Source organism: Lepidochelys kempii, chromosome 3, assembly GCF_965140265.1.
Source record: "Lepidochelys kempii isolate rLepKem1 chromosome 3, rLepKem1.hap2, whole genome shotgun sequence".
Lineage (NCBI taxonomy): Eukaryota > Metazoa > Chordata > Testudines > Cheloniidae > Lepidochelys > Lepidochelys kempii.
This window is the reverse complement of record NC_133258.1, coordinates 155,797,384-155,820,451: the sequence shown is the minus strand read 5'-3', so window position 1 is coordinate 155,820,451 and position 23,068 is coordinate 155,797,384. Positions and strand designations below refer to the sequence as shown.

General features: G+C 38.7%; 1 protein-coding gene across 5 annotated transcripts in view; it reads right to left on the bottom strand.

Annotated features, from left to right (window-relative positions):
- Window positions 1-23,068, bottom strand: part of LCLAT1 (lysocardiolipin acyltransferase 1) — a 205,949-nt gene that overhangs the window by 175,989 nt on the left and 6,892 nt on the right. The window lies entirely within an intron of this gene.

Sequence of the window (23,068 nt, the reverse complement as noted above, 5' to 3'; positions counted from 1 at the left end):
AAGAAGGTCTAAACACCGCAGTGCCAGACCACAAGGATGAGAAACCTCTCACCATGGAGGGCTGCTAGGCCTCTCAGCACTGACCATTCAGAGATCTGGTGGAAAGGACTTTCCACCAACAAGTCAGTCTGGCACAGCTGGCCAGGCGCATTCATGTGCCCAAAGACACCTAAACCTCAATTCACCTTGAAGATTTTGACTTAGTTGATGACCTACCGCTTCTATATGGACATGGCAGTTGGACTGTAGGGACTATCTTATTGCAAAGTCTGGAGATACTACCAGAGTGCAGGACTCCGCACAGAGGCATGGTTCAGGCTTCTATTTCAAAAAAAGAATCTCTAACATACTTGGGAACTTTGTAGTTATTCTGGAATATTCCACCATAAAGTTTCGGGATACTCAAAAGTATTCTCACACTCTACATATTTTAATATGCTACTGTACCTTATTACATCTTCCATAAGAATTATATGCTGTAAGACGTAATACATTTTAAGAGAATTTGCTAAATCTATCTTCCTCTCAAGAGGAAGGGAGGCAGAACTGAATATACTGATGGTCTACCAATACGGAACAGGATCCTTGGAATGGTGGCTAGTGAATGGTAACTAAATTTACTTTTGACTACATTTAATTTCCGTAACTACAAAACTGTTTTGGTTTCACAGACAAACGATCTCCTAAGTATCCTTCAAATTACCTGCTATAACAAGGATAAGAAACAGCTGCTTAAACCTGGGCATTGCTTGCATGTATTTGTCATTCAAGAGCTATTAAGATGTGTGATTGGATATAACCATTGTTATTTCACCCACAGGCAAGACCCAAATGAAACTTCATTCAATTTAGTTATTTCATTCTCTTACAATTGGGATTTTTGCTTTTTTACTTGCTGAAGTTGACATTATTGTACACAATTACCAGAATACACCTCAACATCTGGCACAAACAGCTATTTGCACCCAGTAGAGTTTCAAAACTAAGATGTCTCTCCATGTCAAGAAATAAGTAAGACATTCTCCCTTCAGATTAGGGGAATTGCAACAGGCACCATGCCTAGCTTTATTACACATGTAAGTATGGAAAAAAAGTTTGCCTCTAGTTCCTATATAAATTAAACAGCTATTTTAAGTCAAGTTTTGGGAACTGAAATCCAAGATAAAACCACTGATGTCAAAGAACAAAATGAACTGAAAATGTTCATATTTCAGTGAAAATATTGCCAAATACAAACAGTGGAAACAGTGGATAATTGTCAAGTTGTTATTTAAAACTTGGTATTCAAGTGGAATAAATTTAAACCTTATGTTCTTAATAAACTAATACTCTGTCCTCTAAGCAAAACCATAATTCTGAGAAATCTTCACTCCCTCTACCACTTGCGATGGTTAGAAAGAGATGATTCTGCAGAAACACTCCTTATAAATCAAATAGACATGAAAGTAGATTTTAAGGAAACTATAGTGTAAAATCTACTTTTCTACTGGAGAGGGCAAGACATACTCAGACTGGTGCTTTTCTTAAAAATTAAAGTCCCAAACTTTACAAAAAGATCAAACATAGACAAGAACATTAAACTCCCACCTTCCCAGACAGTTTGCAGAGATTAATAGAGAGATTAAACCAGGCCAAATACACCCCTTTCTCTAATAAGACATGTTAAATTCAGAAAGCTAACTGCTTCCCGTATTTGAAGATATGCTACATTCAACTGCTCATTGATAATAAACCACTTAATAAATCATTTAAAAGCAATCTGCAAAAGAAAAAAAAAACAAATATGTGGCTTGTGCTCTCTTCATTCATTCATAGAGGTTAAGGCCAGAATGGATCCTTGTATCATCTAGTTTGACCTCCCGTATATTGCATGCCATTAACTTTCACCCAGTTACCCCTACATTGAGGCCATGATCATGTTTTTGACTCAAGTATAACTTGGCTAAAGCTTATCTTCCAGAAAGACTTCCCATCTTGACTTGAAGACATCGAGAGATGAAGAACCCACCACTTCCCCTGGCAGTTTGTTCCAGTGGTTAATCACCGTCACTGTTAAAAATTTGAGCCTAATTTCTTATAAGAATTTATATGGCTTCAGCATCCAGGCATTGGTTCTTGTTTCTGTATTTCTCTGCAAGATGAAAAAGCCCCTTGGTACCATGTATTTCTTCCACATGAAAAGATTTATATGCTATAATAAAGTCACATAATCTCATTTTTGATAAATTGGACAGATTGAGTTAGTTCTTTCAGTTGTCACTGTAAGGCATTTTTTTCTACGCCTCAAATAATTTTTGTGGCTCTTTTCTGCCTCTCCAGTTTTTCCCTCAAATATCCTTTTTAAAACATGGATACCCAAACTATTCACAGTATTCCAGTATTGGTCTCACCAATATGATACACAGAGATAAAAATCACCTCCCTACTCCTACTCACTACTCCCATGTTTATACATCCAAAGATTGCAGTTGTGTTGTTTTATATTCAAGAAATCCACTAGACTTAATTATTCATTGCTACTAACTTAACAACAGTCTTTATTGGATACATACAGAGCATTTTAACTCAGGTCAATTTAGCAGCCTAACCTAAAACCAAAGCCTCTTCTCACTGTCACCTCCCACACTCTGAAGATCCTATTTGTCCTTAAAAAGAAAAGGAGTACTAGTGGCATCTTAGAGACTAACCATTTTATTTGAGCATAAGCTTTCATGAGCTACAGTTCACTTCATCGGATGAAGCTTATGCTCAAATAAATGGGTTAGTCTCTAAGGTGCCACTAGTACTCCTTTTCTTTTTGCAAATACAGACTAACACGGCTGCTACTCTGAAATTTGTCCTTAAAGTTACAGAAACACCACAGTTCCTTTAATTTATTTTTTAAAAGCACACATTTATTCATATAGCAGAAATATCTCTTAACACTTTCTTTAAGTCTTTTTACAGGTCTCCTATGATGCAATAACCGTCTAACTCCTATATTTGCTATATTATAGAAGTTGTTCTTACTACTTAGAGGAATGATAGCATTTTCATTTTCTTGCTGCCCTTCTTGCTGAACTATATCATTTCTTCTTTCAGCAGAGTCTGGTCTTGCAGGTAACAACTGCAAGTATCTTAGATTTTGACTATAGACTTGACCATTATTAGTCATGGCATCATAAGGTCATGACCTCTAATTACAGTGGCTTTCAGAGCTCATTTTGTACCATTATAAATATGTACTCTACCATGCAGTGTCAAATAAGGTAGTTCATGAAATCCTCTATCATAATTATTTTGACACAAACTTGACTGATATTTATAATTATTCTTTTCCTTACATCCTTCTTGAAAAAACATAGGTAATCTGTTTCTAAGCTTTTGTTAAACAACAACTATGCAGGTGATAAACCTTGTTGTAATGGCATAAACCTTGTAATTACAGGATAAACCTGTAATTTAATAATGCCATATATAAAATAGTATTAATTTCTTCAGTTTTTGTTAGTTATCTTTTTACTATTTTAACACCATTTTCAATTAGGCCATTAGATTGTGGATTACCTAGACTTGATGTAATAGCGTTGAAACCATATGTTATTGCAAAACTTTTAAAATCTCTTAACTGTGAAACTGAGTTCCATCATCAGTCATTACCATATCATTCCTTGCAAAAATTTATTTAATTTTATTAATGACTTGTTTGGCACATGCGTTTTCTAGTACAGATATTTTAGGAAAATGTGAAAAATAATTAAGAACTACAACATACTACAACATATGCACATCCTCCTTAATAGCTATGAAAATAGATCCAACCCTGCTTTAAACCAAGGTCTTCAGTTTTCTTGAATAAATGTCATAGGTTGTTTACACTGCGCATTTCTATATTTTTGAAGACGCATTCTTTTATATAATCTATATAATTTATAAACGACAGTAGAACCTCAAAGATACGAACACCAGAGTTACGGACCGACCAGTCAACTGGACACCAAGTGAAACCGGAAGTTACCAATCAGGCAGCAGCAGAGACAAAAAAAAAAAAAAGGAAATACTGTACCTGTATTGCATCTTAAAGGTAGGCACATCTGGGCTGCCTATCCCTGTCCCCATCTCCACTCCCACACACAGGACAGCCACTTACAGCAAGATGCTGGAGCTGCCAGCCCAAGGCAGCTGGAGCCAGACCAGCAGAGTAGTGTCAGGGCTGGGATCTGCACCACTTTCAAACCCCCCGCCTCCCCCGCAGGGAGGGGGATGAGCTGTTTTTACCCCCCATCTGCCAGGTGATGCGCTGTTCTCTCTCTCTCTCTCTCTCTCTCACACACACACACACACACACATTCCTCTGCCAGGAGGAGGATAAGCTTGCAAACTCATGAGGGGGCTGAGTATGGAGCCTCAGCTGCTGCTGAAGCCTGGCCTGGAGTGTCAGCTGCTAGATCTGGAGCCTGAACTGTGCTTTTTTTCAGAGTTACGAACATATCAAAGTTACGGACAACCTCCATTCTTGAGGTGTCCGTAACTGTATTTGAGATCTGTCAGTTAGCCAGTTCTTAATCCATTTCATGTTGCTTTATTGATATTGTATAGTGCTAATTTTTTAATCAGAATGTCATGTGGTACCAACTCAAATGCCTTACAAAAGTTTATTACAGCTACACAGTTACCTTTATCAATCAAACTTGTAAGCTCAATAAAATCAGGTTTGACAAAACTTATTTTCCATAAAACCACATTGACTGGCTTTAGTTATATTCCAACGCTTTAGTTCTTTATCAATTGAATAAAGCATATGGAGTTTTTTACTATTTTACCTAGGTCTGTCATTAGGCTAAACATCCTACAGTTACCTGTGTCATCCCATTGCCCTTTTTGAATATTGGCACAAAATCAGCACTCTTCCAGCTGACAGGAATTAGCTCAGTATTCTAAGATTTATTAAAAAGTAACACCAGCAGGCCAGATATTACACCACACAACCCCTTTAAGATTTTTGAGGGCACATTATCCTGTCCTTTGGATTAAGGCCTGGTCTACACTAGGAATTTACTTTACTGTCGCTTTGCCTCTCGCAGTGTGAAAAATCCACACCCCCATGACACATACAGACCTACCCCACAGTGTAGACCAGCACTGGGTTGATGGAAGGATTCTTCCATCGACCTAGCTACCACTTCTTGGGGAGGTGGATTACCTATGCTGACAGGAGAAGCCATCCTGTAGGCAAAGGTAGTGTCTACATTGAAGCACTATAGTGATGCAGTTGCACCACTGCAGCGTTTTAAGGGTAGACAAACCTTTAAAATGCTTATCCCTAGCAGATGTTGTCTTAACAGTCTCCTTATTTACAAGTGGACTGGAAAGTATTTCATCATCCTCATGTGATAAAAGTACATCATCCTGCATCTTTCCAACACAAAAATATTTATTCAAAAATTCTGCCTTTTCTGCATCATTATCAACAGTTTTACCATGCTAGGATTTATTTTGTTCCTAGAAAAAAAAAAACAACCCTGTATCATCCTCAGTTAGTTTCCAACCAAGAAGGTTAGCTCACCCTCCCCCCCCCCCCCCCACTTGTGAAAGGCAGGCTGCCCTGTTTGTACAGCCCCATCTCCCACTGGAATGTGGCTCAATGCTCCATCACACCAAAACCTACAGATTCACAGCAAAGTTAGGAAAGATTATAGTTGAAAATTTTGAGAATTCTAAAGCAAAAACAGAACCCCCCCCCCGGCAAGCTTTTATACTTTATTGTATCATGAAGAAAAAAGGTACAAGTCTAACTTTTGAACAATTGTTTGAAGGCATATTTAAGTGGAACAGTCAAAGGCCACTAACGCAACAATAACGCCTGCTAGGAAAGGAAAAATTTAAGAAGGGTTCCAAGAAATTTTCCAATCAATTTGTATGATATAAATCATCGTAATATTTTCTACTGCTGTAGTCAAAATGGTATCATGATTAGATTTCTCAAACAATATTCTTTACATTCTAATAGGTAAAGCAACATGAAACGGAAACAATCATGCACCTTTATTCCCAACTATCACATGAATTCCACTTGTCATTGATTGTCTGGCATTGGTCACATGCTTTCTCCAAGGACATGTTTCAAACTTGTAGAAAGTTTAAGAGCATCATATGACTTCAACAGCTATTAGATTCCGCCCAATACTATGCTTAAACCCTGAACAGAGTCCTCTTCTATACTTTTCAGAATGAGACCGCTAAAAAGGCAAAATGTTATTTAATTCCCAGTTAAAATTAACTATTTAAAATATATTAATCCCATTTGAAAGATTGTTCTGCTAGTAGCAGCATATGGTAGAACTAAAGGGAGGGATAGCTCAGTGGTTTGAGCATTGGCCTGCTAAACCCAGGGTTGTGAGTTCAATCCCTGAGGGGGCCATTTAGGGATTTGTGCCATAAATTGGGGATTGGTCCTGCTTTGAGCAGGAGGTTGGACTAGATGACCTCCTGAGGTCCCTTCCAATCCTGATATTCTACATACAACTGATCTCCTTGATAAATGCCACAGGAAGTTAGAGGCATTTTTCTAAAGTTAGGTCATAGACCAGATAGAGTGCTAGTTACCTGAAGAAGAGCTGTGTGTGGCTCAGAAGTTTTCTTTCTCACCAACAGACACTGGTCCAATAAAAGATATTACCTCACTCATCTTCTCTCTCTAACTTACTTCAGAGAGGATCTCTATCTCCCTGATCCCATACCATCACAGTTAGGATCAGGAGAAATACTTGAGCTGAAACTGTTTAGGTATAAGTGAGAGAGGGCTGTTGGCAGGATACACTCTGGGAGGGTCCCTGGATTCACTTGGTCCAAAATAGCCTAATCTTGTTGATTTGGGGGGGTACTATAACGAGTTTCAATTTTTCCTAGTTTTGGGAAAGAGGAAAATGAGGGTGTGGTCACTAGTGGAACAGGATGGGGATTGTTCTAATTTTTATTTTGCTTGGCTATAGCTTGCTGGGAGTCAGGCTGGATTTGGAACTGTGATATTGGAACTGTGATAATAATTAAGAGAGTTGTGATAGCTTTCCAAATCCATTCAACATTGCCATCTGATTCTCTCTTGCTACATACATCTCACTCTTCCCAGAAGAAGAACACATTATATTCAACAGTATTTTTATAAAAAGTTTAGTGCTTACTGTACATTTGCATAGAAACTTTTTTTTAAGAACACAAATAATTTAATTATGCACTAGCTTGTTAAAGCAGGAGCAAGATAAAAATTGAAAATTTAAGAAATGTCTTTAAGATGCTCAGACATGTTTGGAAAGAACTAGACAGGCTTCACGTTGCTTTACTTGGGGTTATAATCTGGTTTTAAGACTAGTGAACCCATGCAGTTTCTTTCTTTCAAACTTCAACAGCAGAGAATTCATGTTTTCAAGCGTACTAATACAAGATTTCTAGTACCATACCAAATTATATTTTTGATACAATTTCTCAAACATTTTTCACAGAAACCATAAAGGCGTGTCAAAAGTGCTGAATATAACCTCATTAGTTTACAAACATCGTAACTTTTTCACTTTTTCATTTTGTACAAAGATATGTGCAATTATGTTCGTAATATATATTTTAGAAAGGGTATGGTTTATGTTAATTTTAACATGCCTGGAAAAGTTTGATCTATACTGATTAAAATCTATATTTATAAAATGAAAGGAAAATTTAGCCACAGAAACCATGCTTAGTTTAGAAAAACAAGCATCTTGCTACCAAATGCTGTCCCACATTTAGATGTCTTACTAAAACACTGTAATTATGAGAAACCAAAATGGATTTCTAAATGTTTCAAGATGAACTAGCCACTGAGTAATTTGCAAGATATGCAATTATCTTCTGAATTCAAATACATACAATGTTAATACTTACCATTAAAAAAATGCAAATTACCCATTTCAGCTTATGCAGGTACTGAGGAAATCAGTGTAGGATGCAGGCCAATTAAAATTTTAGAATATCACCAGACAAGAGAAACCATAATGAAATCTTAGAGCAAAATATACCAAGTGATGTGGAAAGAGTGTGTTAGACAAAAGTATTTTTTCCCTGAAAAATTAGCTTTTCACTGATTCAGCCTGATGGGGTTATACATTCTTGGACATGTTAATCTCTACAGAATGGAGCCCACGGGCACTTAAAGTTTTGTTAAAACTGCAGCATTGACCAGATGATTCATGTCAGTTACCCAGGCTAAATGTCCCTAGCTAAAAAGAGACCAAAAGGAGAAACAAAGAAGTCCAAACAGTTTCCAGCTCAAGTCCTGTTCGGGACTACATCAACATGAACTAGGTACCTTTTAGTTCACGCCAGCAGGGTCTACGTGGGGCAGTTAGAGAACAACACTTTAGAACGCTCTACAATTCACATCCCCATAGTTTGGACTGTGTAGACAAGCCCTTAAGTCTTGATCACTCATTTTAGTATATGCTAATGCCACCTGCTGGGAAAAAGGTGAACTAACTGAAAGTTGAGCATCTTGATTGGCTGGAATGTTCTAGAATAAAAATGGTATCTTCAAAACATTTTGATTGGCTGGAACAGCAGCAATTAAAAATAGAAGTGAATGGCTACTGATTGATTGCAATACTAGAAATACTTCATAATCTAGAGAACATTCCAAAAACAGTGAGAAATTAACAGTAGCATTACAAATTATGCAGAATCTGGGAAAGCCAAAATCATTTGTATAGAAAATTTTTTATTAGACATGGAAAAACTGCAAAGCTAAAGCTAAGTGCAAATTTTGTTCTTTTGAATGTGTGACGCATGTAGCTAGAACGGACAAACACTTGCTGAATTCTTGTGTTGTGTCCAACTACTGTAAAAGCTAGATTACTGCAGTCAAAACACAAAAAAAGAAAAGGCTGGTCTGCATCAAAATTTGTTTTCTTCTGTACATTCTCCTTCCCCGATGTCTTCAGCAGTACTAGTATGAAGCATGCAGTCTTTCAATTAAGACAGTGATGAGTAACAATGAAAGTGAAGCTAATTCCATTTCTTCATCTTCTAATAAGAATTTTGCTACTCTGCCTCCTTCAGCATCGAAAACTCCTACTCTTGCAAAGTCTTCAGATGTTCATCAAACAAAGACAATTTGAACAGAACATCCCGTGACCAGAAAAATTAATTTAACCGTACATTTGCTAGAGGTATTTATAACAGTAATACACCACTTCATATGGTCCAAAATTCTTTACACGCTAGAATTTTTTTTTTTGCAAGTAACATGCAATTTACAGGTTTCAGAGTAGCAGCCGTGTTAGTGTGTATTCGCAAAAAGAAAAGGAGTACTTGTGGCACTTTAGAGACTAACCAATCTATTTGAGCATAAGCTTTCGTGAGCTACAGCTCACTTCATTGGATGCATACTGTGGAAAGTGTAGAAGATCTTTTTATACACACAAAGCGTGAAAAATACCTCCCCCCACCCCACTCTCCTGCGGGTAATAGCTTATCTAAAGTGACCACTCTCCTTACAATGTGTATGATAATCAACGTGGGCCATTTCCAGCACAAATCCAGGGTTTAACAAGAACGTCAGGGGGAGGGGATAGGAAAAAACAAGGGGAAATAGGCTTGAATAGCGACTGGGAGTGGCTAAGTCATTATGCAAGGTAACCTAAGTTAATTGTATCCAATTTGCAAATGAATTCCAATTCAACAGTTTCTCGCTGGAGTCTGGATTTGAAGTTTTTTTGTTGTAATATCGCAATTTTTATGCCTGTAATCGCGTGACCAGAGAGATTGAAGTGTTCTCCGACTGGTTTATGAATGTTATAATTCTTGACATCTGATTTGTGTCCATTTATTCTTTTACGTAGAGACTGTCCAGTTTGACCAATGTACATGGCAGAGGGGCATTGCTGGCACATGATGGCATATATCACATTGGTGGATGTACAAGTGAACGAGCCTCTGATAGTGTGGCTGATGTTATTAGGCCCTGTGATGGTGTCCCCTGAATAGATATGTGGGCACAGTTGGCAACGGGCTTTGTTGCAAGGATAGGTTCCTGGGTTAGTGGTTCTGTTGTGTGGTATGTGGTTGCTGGTGAGTATTTGCTTCAGGTTGGGGAGCTGTCTGTAGGCAAGGACTGGCCTGTCTCCCAAGATTTGTGAGAGTGTTGGGTCATCCTTCAGGATAGGTTGTAGATCCTTAATAATACGTTGGAGGGGTTTTAGTTGGGGGCTGAAGGTGACGGCTAGTGGCGTTCTGTTATTTTCTTTGTTAGGCCTGTCCTGTAGTAGGTGACTTCTGGGAACTCTTCTGGCTCTATCAATCTGTTTCTTCACTTCCGCAGGTGGGTATTGTAGTTGTAAGAATGCTTGATAGAGATCTTGTAGGTGTTTGTCTCTGTCTGAGGGGTTGGAGCAAATGCGGTTGTATCGCAGAGCTTGGCTGTAGATGATGGATCATGTGGTGTGGTCAGGGTGAAAGCTGGAGGCATGTAGGTAGGAATAGCGGTCAGTAGGTTTCCGGTATAGGGTGATGTTTATGTGACCATCGTTTATTAGCACTGTAGAGTCCAGGAAGTGGATCTCTTGTGTGGACTGGACCAGGCTGAGGTTGATGGTGGGATGGAAATTGTTGAAATCGTGGTGGAATTCCTCAAGGGCTTCTTTTCCATGGGTCCAGATGATGATGATGTCATCAATATAGCGCAAGTAGAGTAGGGGCGTTAGAACAACGCTTCCTCAGCTCTCGTCCCCTAAGTCAACCATAAAAATGTTGGCATACTGTGGGTCCATGCGGGTACCCATAGCAGTGCCGCTGATCTGAAGGTATACATTGTCCCCAAATGTGAAATAGTTATGGGTAAAGTCACAAAGAAGGATTCTAGGTGGACTCCTCCTGAAGGTCGAAACAGCAGACTGAACTTCTACACAGAGTGCTTCCGCCGACGTGCACGGGCTGAAAATGTGAAAAAGCAGCATCACTTGCCCCATAACCTCAGCTGTGCAGAACACAATGCCATCCACAGCCTCAGAAACAACTCTGACATAATCAAAAAGGCTGACAAAGGAGGTGCTGTTGTCATCATGACTAGGTCGGAATATGAACAACAGCACCTCCTTTGTCAGCCTTTTTGATTATGATGTCAGATTGTGTGGGTGGGGGGGTGAGAAAACCTGGATTTGTGCTGGAAATGGCCCAACTTGATCATCATACACATTGTAAGGAGAGTGATCACTTTAGATAAGCTATTACCAGCAGGAGAGTGGGGTGTGTGGGGGGGTATTTTTTCACGCTTTGTGTGTGTATAAAAAGATCTTCTGCAGTTTCCACAGGATGCATCCGATGAAGTGAGCTGTAGCTCACGAAAGCTCATGCTCAGATAAATTGGTGAGTCTCTAAGGTGCCACAAGTATGCAATTCACAAAGTCACAAGTAGGAAATGGCTTCCGAATGCCAAAAGCAGAGGGTGTGAAAAAAGTTGCTGTTGTTGCACAAGCTCCTCATGAGTCTCTAGTCAGTGTCTGATGGAGAAGTATTCACAACAAGGGTGTCATCGCTGTCACGGCGCTAACTCCACCCCCAGTGTTTTGCCAATTCCAGTGCACAACTCAGCATCACCACACATCTCAATACATTGCTGATCAGTTTAAACATATAATTAATGAATTGGGTCCACGTAAGGTTATTTCAGTTGTGACTGAAAACACAGCTAATATGAAAGCTGTTGGGCCTTAGTTGATAAAATGAGTATCCACACCTTCCGTCTTATGGAAGTGCAGCCCACACCATGCAGCTTTTCACTGGTGATGTTTAAGATCTTACAACTTTCTCCTCACAAGTCAAAAGTGAACAGCATTGTCAAGGTTTTCAAAAAAAACAACCAAGCATCAGCAGCGATTTTCAGCATCATTTAGTACAGCACTCAATTTCATCCACACCAACTAAGACTTTTCATAATTGACAGGCAGCTTCTATTAAATGTCTCAAAGATCTTCCAATATTCAAGAAGGCTCTACAACCAGTTGCTGTTGAAGAAGGGGTGGCCAGGTGTTGCCCCTGAGTAAATCCCATTGACATTCTTGATGGTGTCTTTTGGATGTGAAACTCAAAATTCATTTCACTACTTGAATCTGTAGCTCAATCCATTCTGAATATGGAAAAATTATAGTTCTACATTGCCTGACGCCAAGAACAAATTACTGAACATTAAGAAACATTTGTGAGAATACTGAACAACCCACTTACAAAAGTTGAAGAGAAACAGACAGACAAATTAATATCATGGAAAAATCAAGTGATCACTCCCACACACAATGCTACCTACCTTCTTGACCATGCTTCCAGAGCCAACTTTTGACCTCAGTGACTACTGCAAATTTTAAAGGCTATAACAAACAAATGATTCTGATGGAGGTAACAAGTTCTAAAGCAAGAAGCAGCCCATTCAGTCATAAAACAATGCAGAGTGCAATCCCAGCAGTTGAATCAAAGCAGCTTGTTTTCTCCTTCATCATGGTGGGAAAGATTGTGTCGTTGCACTCTACAGTGGCACAAATTATTTTAACACTTCTGTGTACTACTACATGTGGAATGAAATTGGTCAGTTTGGGTGATCATATATTCAAAAACCAGAAACAGTCTAAAGACCTCCACTGCTAGGAATCTTGAGACCACATATCACAATTTAAGATTAGTGAAGAAAATGGCACGTGACAGTTGACTCACTATTCATCAGATGAAGAGCAATAAGGAGATACTGAGGAATTTGATGATGACAAGCACAGGTGCTGACTTTTGTTTTTGCCAGCAGGTGCTTGCTCTCCTCTCTCCCTCCCCCTGCAGGTACTGAGCACCCCCAATTTTGGGGGGAAGAGGGATGCATGCTTGAGCCCCAGAGCACTCATGGAGTTGGTGCCTAGGACGAAAAGACTAGACATCCAAAAATATTTAAAATAAATATACCCTATTGTTGTTTAATCGCGTGATTAATCATGATTTTTTTAATCGATTGACAGCCCTAATAGAATATCATTTACATATTTTGGATGTTTTCTACATTTTCAAATATATTGATTTCAATTACAACACAGAATACAAAGTATACAGTGCTCATTTTATATTTTTGATTACAAGTATTTGCACTGTAAAAAAAAATAGTATTTTTCAATTCACCTAATGTAAGTACTGTAGTGCAATCTCTTTATCATGAAAGTTGAACTTACAAATGTAGAATTAAGTACAAAAAAACTGCATTCAAAAATAAAATAATGTAAAATTTTAGAGCATGCAAGTCCACTCAGTCCTACTTCTTGTTCAGACAATCACTCAGACAAACAAGTTTGTTTACATTTGTAGGAGATAATGCTGCCCGCTTCTTGTTTACAGTGTCACCTGAAGGTGAGAACAGGCGTTCTCATGGCACTGTTGTAGCCGGCATCACAAGATATTTACGTGCCAGATATGCTAAAGATTCATATGTCCCTTCATGCTTCAACCACTATTCCAGGGGACATGCGCCCATGCTAATGATGGGTGCTGATATAACAATCCAAAGTAGGGCAGATCGACGCATGTTCATTTTCATTATCTGAGTCAGATGCCACCAGAAGAAGATTGATTTACTTTTTTGGTGTTTCGGGTTCTGTAGTTTCCGCATCGGAGTGTTGCTCTTTTAAAACTTCTGAAAGCATGTGACACACCTCGTTCCTCTCAGATTTTGGAAGGCGCTTCAGATTCTTAAACCTTGGGTCGAGTGCTATAGGTATCTTTAGAAATCTCACATTGGTACCTTCTTTGCATTTTGTGAAATCTGCAGCGAAAGTGTTCTTAAAATGAACAACATGTGCTGGGTCATCATCCAAGACTGCTATAACATGAAAGATATGGTAGAGTGCGGATAAAACAGCGCAAAGACATACAATTCTCCCCCAAGGAGTTGAGTCACAACATTTAATTAACGCATTTTTTTTTAATAAGCATCATCAGCATGGAAGCATGTCCTCTGGAATGGTGGTCAAAGCATTAAGGGGCATAGGAATGTTTAGCATATGTGGCACGTAAATACCTTGCAATACTGGCTACAAAAGTGCCAGGCGAATGCCTTGTTCTCATTTTCTAGTGACATTGTAAATAAGAAGAGAGCAACATTATCTCCTGTAAATGTAAACAAACTTGTTTGTCTTAGCGATCAGCTGAACAAGAAGTCGGACTGAGCGGACTTCTAGGCTCTGAAGTTTTACATTGTTTTGTTTTTGAGAGCAGTTATGTAACAAAAAATAAATCAATATTTGTAAGTTGCACTTTCACAACAAACAGCTTGTACTACAGTACTTGTCTGAGGTGAATTGAAAAATACTATTTCTTTTGTTTATCATTTTTACAGTGCAAATATTTATAATCAAATATACACTGATTTAAATTACAATACAGAATACAATATATATGAAAATGTAGAAAAACATCCAAAATATTTAATAAATTTCAATTGGTATTCTATTGTTTAACCGTGTGATAGAAACTGAAATTAATTGTCATTAACTCTCTTTAGTTAATCGCGTGAGTTAACTGCGATTAATCCACAGTCCTAGACAAGACATAAATGAAGCATTTGAAGCTGATAAAGAAAATAACGAAAACAAGATGCTTGAAGAGTTGGCCTGCTGCCTACCTAGCATAAGTACATATAAAAATGACTTTTCTTTTATATTCACTATGTGTCTGTTTTATTTCTTTAATTTCATTTTCCTTTTGTAACTATTCAGTCTTGAATGATGCTTACATTTAAATGCTAACCTAACACTGCTAAAAATGTAATTATTAAAACTTTATTTCATTGTCTTTTGCATTTTTCTGAGTTAAATAACTATTAAAAGTAACTTGTTTTTTTAGGTTTCAGAGTAGCAGCCGTGTTAGTCTGTATTTGCAAAAAGAAAAGGAGTACTTGTGGCACCTTAGAAACTAACAAATTTATTTGAACATAATTAGCCATAAATATCTAAGGCTAAACTTACTAGAAACCATGAAACCTTGCTCTTTTTTTGGTTAGTTGTTACTGTTCTAGTAAATTAATGCTTTTAAATATCTGACCAATATTTGACCAGTTATTTTTGGACCAGCTCAACCCTATGCCGACAGTTACATTTTGGCCATTAACAACTACCCCAGTCTGATTTGATTAACTTGATGTGGGGGATGGAGAGGGAAAGATGTCCAGAAAGAGAGTTAATTTGTCACTCAAAGGGAAATAACTAAATTAGAACCACACAACTACCTTAATAGGAAGAGATCCACTAGAGAAAGGACCCAAAACATGAAGTTTAGTGGAAAGCCTCCCCTCTAACTACAAAGAAACCAATTTCCAAGAGACTGAGAAGTCACTTCAAGTCTTCTGGCCCCATGCTAATTCTGATCTAGTGTGCGCTTTGGATACAATATAGGATAAAGAAGTTTAACCAGGCATCACATAATGTGTAGTAGACAAATTAAGACTTCAAGGTGGATAAAAATTGATTTGGGAAAAAACCAACAGATTTTTTAAAACGATTTTTTATTTAAATTATAATAGGTTTTTCTTTTTCAAAAAATGCTGTTTAAAAATGAAATATGAATTTAATACAAAATATGTGAAGGCATAAAATTATTATAATCTCTTAAAACATTTAAATAAAAAATAAATATGCTGAATCCATGAACCTCTATCAAAAACTTTAAAGGCTACTTTTCTATACAAAGAAAGAATCGGGGGGGAAAAACATAACTTTTGATGTCAATCTTTATCAATACGGCACAATAGGTCACGTACTGTATTAGGAGCTTGATCCTGTGGGTGGACCCAGGAGCTGTGCTTACTGGGTGCAAGAGACTGGCAAAGTCATCACAGGTGTTGGAACAAGGTCTCTGACTCCAGGAGACACCACCATGCATCTCATCAGGATCAACTATTGTAATGGTCTCTTACTCCTATTTTATAGGTTCTCTCTACCTGAGCTCTGACTGGCTCAGTTTTCAAATTATTACTATTTATGACTCCACCCCATAATTCACCATTTTCTAACATTCTAAAAATGTACAAGAAGAATCTAAAAATATTAAGTTATATAATTGCTTAAATAAATGTATATACATATAGTGTGCCCTCATAGGTAGAAAAAAAAATACACTAGATTTGGTACAAAGGCTCTACATCATTGTAAATGAACCTTTTCTAAATAGCTATATCAACCAAGGAGAATGCACTTTTCTTTAGAAAATAAATGAAGTAGAAAAATAGGAAAATTGATTAAAAACCTATGATTTACATTGAGGCTTTCCATTTGGTGATTTAGATCACCAATTTAAATCAATCCATCCTGTAAGATTCAAAAAAAGGAAGTCAAAGGAAACCAGAGCGCCACAAATTCCCAAAGTAGATTCCAATCGTGACCCAGAGATGTGCAGCTCAGACAACCTCCAAATTTTGACAGTTCTTGTCTTGCAAAATTCTGGTTGTTGTGATTTTACCCAAACTGGAGGGTGAGTACTATGGGAGGGAAGTGAAAGGCCTATTCCCATTAAAAAACTAAATAAAATGAAGGTTTTATTCAATGGAACACCATACACATGCTACGGGCACTCTGCAGACATATGCACATTTGAAACCTAAAGAGGTATTGCCCAAAATGAAAGTCTTGCAATTCTATAAATCACATACAGTAGTACTATCTACTAGTCAGGTTGACTATTCTTTTGCATCTATGATTAAATCCCAATACACTTTTACCAATATATTTGCTTTTCTGAAATGTCATGGCTATTATGAAGTTACAGTCAAACTAGTTCAAAGTTGTCAAAAACATGCTCAGCTGATGTTCAGCTGGCTAGAGAGGAACACGGATCTCTTAAAACTTGACAATTCTAAAATCAGTTGTCCGGTCCTTTCATGTTTTGCAATACTTCTACAATTTTCCGTAATTAACTATGACACAAACTCTTGTGAGAGATGTGGGGTAGAAGTCTGGATTGTCTATTTTAACTGCAAACAGCAAAGGAAGAAACACAGGATTACAGCCTATCAAAGGCAACTGAGAAGGCACCAACTCTCTTTTCAAGTCTTTGCCTTTCAGGTTGTTTTTTCTTAAAACTGATATAGTCACAAATTGATCTTGGCGAACCTGAAGCGTCAACAATGGCAACAGACTGCTCCAGAATGAAGCTGATGTTAAAGAGCTGCTGGAAGGCCAGAACCGGGACATAATCTAAACACAGCCAAGAAAAATTATGTAAGCAACATTATAAAATAATCCAAAGAAATGTCTGTATTTTAAGATGAGCACCAATGCTTTCTATTTTGCCGCTAACAACTCTTGGTAGTAAATTATTTTACAGAAAAATGTACAATCTGTTTTCATTACTTTAATCCATTCAGTTTCTTGTTTCCTACAAATTCCTTCATCTTTAAGCATGCTGATTCAATCACTAATCACCTGTTTGCAGCATGATAAGCCTTCATATTAATAAGGTATAGAAGAGAAACCACCACCTACTGAATCCAACACAGAAAAGTAAACTGACTAGCCAGCTTTTCATTGGAGCATCTTATCAAAAATTCGTAGGGTCTACCAAACTAGTCCATAACTCCAGCTATCCATTTCTTCAGCAGTTGATTCCACCTACTAGCCACATCCTTTGCTTCAACCACTACTGACTCCACCCATTCCTAATGCCTGCTAGGCTGTTCAAGTTAACAAAAATTATTGTTTCCTAATTAACATAACAAAAGTCTTAATGTCTCACTATATCCCTTAACTTGTTAGAATAAAGTTTTCACTTACAGATGGAAATTAGAGCCTAATTTTTCTATATCAAAAACTTTCAAATATATGTTTGTGTAATTACTTTAGAGTGACCTGAAAAACTTCAAAAGAATAAAAATGTAAAGAGAACCCACTAAATTGGGTTCTCTCTTTTGAAACAAAATATAACCTTATCAAAAATGATCTCAAAACATTCTACAAACTGAAATGGATACACAAAGAAATCAAGCAGCCTAGAGGATACAGTAGGAAAGGAAGATGGTGTAGGTGCAGTAACTGTTTAACACTGTACAGCAGTTTTCTGTGCAAGTAGTAAGAATCCCTAAATGCAGGAGTGAATTAAGTACAATGTAATTACCTTAATTTTATTCTGGCTATGGCTTGTCTATATTAGGAAAGTGCACCGGTTTAATTAAATTAATTTTAAAATAGTCTAGTTAAAATGAGCACAATGCCTTAATGTAAAAACCAGTTTAACCCAGATGGTAAATATGGATAGATACAAACCAGTTTAACCCAGATGCTAAACATGAATAGACACATGGGTTAAAACAGTTTAATGTCTCTACTACAAAGTTAGGCAGGTTACAACCACCTTGCATCAAACTAGCTGTGCATGTGTCTACACTTAAATTCATCTCCCACCAATGTAAGTGCCTCATTACAGTGACACAGTAACACCACTTCCACGAACAGAGTCACTATACTAAGATGAACGCAGTGCAAGTGCAGACACTGCATTACCTATGTCGACCCCAACAGTCCTCCAGCTGCTGTCACACAAACTGATTGTCCAGCATGGTGAGCACACCTAGCAGCTCTCCACTGTTGCGTGCAGCTGTCCAGCTGACCACGCCAGCTACACGGTCCAGACGCACTCTGGACTGGCACAGGCAGGAGATACTGGATCTCCTGGTCCTCAGGGAGAAAGGCACAACTACAAACCAGACAGAAATGAGGACATCTGCAGGCAAACCACAAGGGAGATGTAGGAGAAGGGGAGTGATGGGGATCGGCAACAGCGCTGCATGAAAGTGAAGGAACTGAAGCAGGCATACCATAAGACCAGAAAGGCCAAAAGTCAACCCAGTGCCAAGCCACAGACCTACCACTTGTACCAAGAACTGCATGCCATACTTGGAGGAGAGCCCACCACCATACTAGAGACCACCGCGGATATCTCCAAGGGCAAAAACTCCTGCTATGAACAGCAAGGACAAGGAGAAGGGACATGGGACTAGGGGTTCCAGTTATGCTGCAAGTCAGGACCTGTTTATGACTCCACTGCAGTCCAGTCAGTCAAGCATGGTACCTTGGAGGACCCTTCAGGTAAGTGTGTAAATGCATCATTCTAAGGGGAGATACACTCAGCTACCCACTTTTTATTAGAAAAAGTAGAGGTATAACAAAGGGAGGTAGCATTATCAGCTTTTCAATCCCCTGTACAGTTAGGCAGGGAGGGCCATGTGGAGCAGCTTATGTACACAGCGATGTCCCTTGAATCTTCCTGAGAGATCTCAATGAAACTTTCATGGAGGCACTCTGCAATCCTCTCCCAAAGGTTTTAGGAATGGCAGCCTTATCTCTTCCTCCATGGTTGGACACTTTCCCATACCAGCTGGCGATAACTTTGGCAGGCACCATTGTGGTACACAGAAGAGCAGTATTTGGGCCCAGACTGCTTTGGGATGCCAGCAGAACCTGTACTTTCTATGGCTTTGTTACCCTCGGGATTCATATGTTAGCTAAAACCACCTCGGCTTATAAACAATGGTACCAGCTGCAATGGGTTGGATCACTGAAACCCCCTTGGGACTGTCAACCGATGTGCCAAGACAACTTCTGACCCTGCTTTCCCTGCCAGCTTGGGACTCCAGCACCCTGTCTCGTTGAGCCAGACATGCCAGTCTGCTCCAACACACACCCAGGGTCTGAACCACATGCCCCAAAGCTGCATACTTAACTGAAAGCAACTTAAGAAGCGTTCCTGTCTTTAACACTCAGATGCCCAACTCCCAATGGGGTCCAAACCCCAAATAAATCCATTTTACCCTGTATAAAGCTTATACAGGGTAAACTCATAAATTGTTCGCCCTCTGTAACACTGATAGAGAGATGTACACAGCTGTTTGCTCACCCCCCCACCCAAGATATTAATACATACTCTGGGTTAATTAATAAGTAAAAAGTGATTTTATTAAATACAGGAAGTAGGATTTAAGTGGTTCCAAGTAGTGACAGACAGAACAAAGTGAATTACCAAGCAAAATAAAACAAAACACGCAAGTCTAAGCCTAGTACAATAATAAAACCAAATACAGATAAAATCTCACCCTCAGAGATGTTTCAATAAGTTTCTTTCACAGACTGGATGTTTTCCTAGTCTGGGCACAACCCTTTCCCTGGTACAGCCCTTGTTCCAGCTCAGGTGGTAGTTAGGGGATTTCTCATGATGGCTGCCCCTTTATTCTGTTCCACCCACTTATATATCTTTTGCATAAAGTGGGAATCCTTTGTCCCTCTGGGTTCCCACCCTTCCTTCTCAATGGAAAAGCACCTGGTTAAAGATGGATTCCAGTTCCGGTGACATGATCACATGTCACTGTTAGACTTCATTACCCACTTGCCAGCACACACATATACAGGAAGACTTACAAGTAAAACAGGCCATCCACAGTCAATTGTCCTGGTTAATGGGAGCCATTAAGATTCCAAACCACCATTAATGGCCCACACTTTGCATAACTACAATAGGACCTCAGAGGTATATTTCGTATTTCTAGTTTCAGATACATTTATACAAATAGGATGACCACACTCAGTAGATTGTAAGCTTTGTAATGATACCTTACAAGAGACTTTTTGCATGAAGCATATTCCAATTACATTATATTCACACTCTATACGATTTTATAAAAATATGCTAATGAGTGCAACGTCACACCAGAATATGTTGGATCATATTAAAGAAGTTCTGTATTAAAATCACAAATGAGTTTGATTCCCCATAGTTCAAATTCCAGGGTATTACTAATTAAGAGGTCTCTTGGTTTTTGGTACTGTTTCTCTCTCTCTATGTGTGAAACTTGCAAGCTGCTAATTGTGTTAGTACATTCTAAGACAGAGTCTATTCTCAAAGCAATTCACAGAGAGAGAGAGACTCAAAGCAATACTCTAACAACAGAAACAGCACCCAGAGACTTTCATGCCCTTTTGTTGTATTAACAATTGTGATTAAAATAGAGATAGAGGATGCATGTGGATGGATGCTTGGTGTGGATAATAACTGAATCATCAGGGAGGTGCCAGCCTAAGAATCCAGTGTCCATCGGCTGAAGAAGGCATCAAGTGGAAATAACCAGAGGACCCCCCAGAGGGCAGACTGGAATCCACCCAACAGCCTCAAGAATGGGAGAACCAAAGAACAAGATAACATCTTGGAGCCGTCAGGAATGTGCTATCTGCTGATTGATTCAGCAACAGCATGATGAAGCAATTCCCATAGACTGGCATAGGAAGAAATTCCTATAAAAATAGACTCTAAAAAGTGAGAATTTTGGGGGTCTGATTCTGCAAACCAACTTCCAGGAGCATCAGATGAGCATCTGACAAGGCCCTGCTCCCTCCTCATGTCCAGGCCACCTGGCCAGTGGCTTGGCATGAGCAACTCTAAGGCTGGTAACTATGATAACAACCTTGCAGAACGTGTGTGTGTGTGTATGTTTGTATGAATGAATGTGTGAATAAATATGAGATTGAATGGAATGTTATAACTATAACTAACTGCTTACTATGATTCTTTCTGTATTCACAGTAAATGTGGTATTTTGCCTTTTTCCCTTTAATAAGATCCTGCTGGTTTTTATTTTATTGGTATAACATATACAGTGCCATTATCCTATATGCATCGTTTCATGAAACCATGCAATACTCTCATTTCCCTCACCCTGGCAGGCAATACTCACTCTGACTAGTGGTGAGTGGTTCAGCACAAAAGCAATCCAAAGCAGAAGTGTCAAGAAGCAGGTCTTATTTAAAACTTTAGGGAGCAAGGAAGGGAGTTCTGAACCTTAACTTTCGCTTTCCATAATGACTATACTAACAATGGTACGGCTGTGTGTATTACCCGTAGCTGCTGCCATTGTGGTTCCTCCTCACCTGCAGAACACCTAAGCCATATGAGGAAGAAAAAGAAGAGAACTCAGGATGACATGTTCAATGAGATCTTACAAGCCAATGCTGCATCACACTGTGAGTAAAAGGCCTGGAGGCCACCAGTCAGTGCTCAGTTTTCGGGCCCAGAAGAGGGTCTCCACCACTCCAGTTGCTCTGTGAACACTACCAACTACCTTGAACTGATTTTCGCTATTTCCCACAGCAATCCATCCTCCACAAAAAAGTCATGTTCCCCGCTGATGCGGTTCTTCTTGCAGCTCTACCAGTACCAGAGGATCATGTACCCTGAGCTTGACAATAGTGCAGAGCTGTGCAGGTTCCATGTTTCTCTCACAGATGGTGGACAGCAAGGAGGGCTGTGCAGATTCATGGGATTTTTTAGAAAGGTTCAAAAATCATTTCTAGTTTTCTTGTATAAACAACACCCCAATTCTTATGAAAGGTGCCATGGATGCTTTAAAACAGATCATATTTGCTTGGAGTGACTAAATGTCAAAGGGGGGGGGGGGGGGGAAACAGCATTTCCAGCAGTATACTGCCCCGTTTTCATAATGGAAGAACTAGGAGGGAAGAGTGCCACCTACTGAATCACCAATATCACTTATGGCAACGTCTATATGTTCTTTGAAGGTCGCCTATCTGAGAGCTAATACTGATTGTCTGGTAAATTCACAACATAAGCTGAAATAACAACTGCAGTGTTTTCTAATGGTTGGCAAGGGTGTTGAAAGGATATTGACAGAGCTGAACGACAGGGAAGATTGTGAAGAGCCTGTCCACATTGGACCGGCTTTAAGTCAACAGTATTAGGCCCCCACCTTCACAAGCAGCAAATTCACTTTAGTTTCTTTTTTGTCTATTTCTGAATTGTGGACTCTACAATTAAGTGTAAAAGTTTGTCATCTTTTTTACTGGTGCAAGAATATAAATTGATTATCAATAAATTCTAAAGGTTTTATTGCTGAACAATTCGATAATAAATGTCCTTCTGCAGAAACTATGTCATCACAGGAGGATTTTTTTAATGCGCCAGAAGGACTAGTCACAGCAAATTTCAACTTCAGTTACCACTATGCTTGTATTGAGTCAGCAACAAGTTAAATGTTATTTTAGGAGAATTC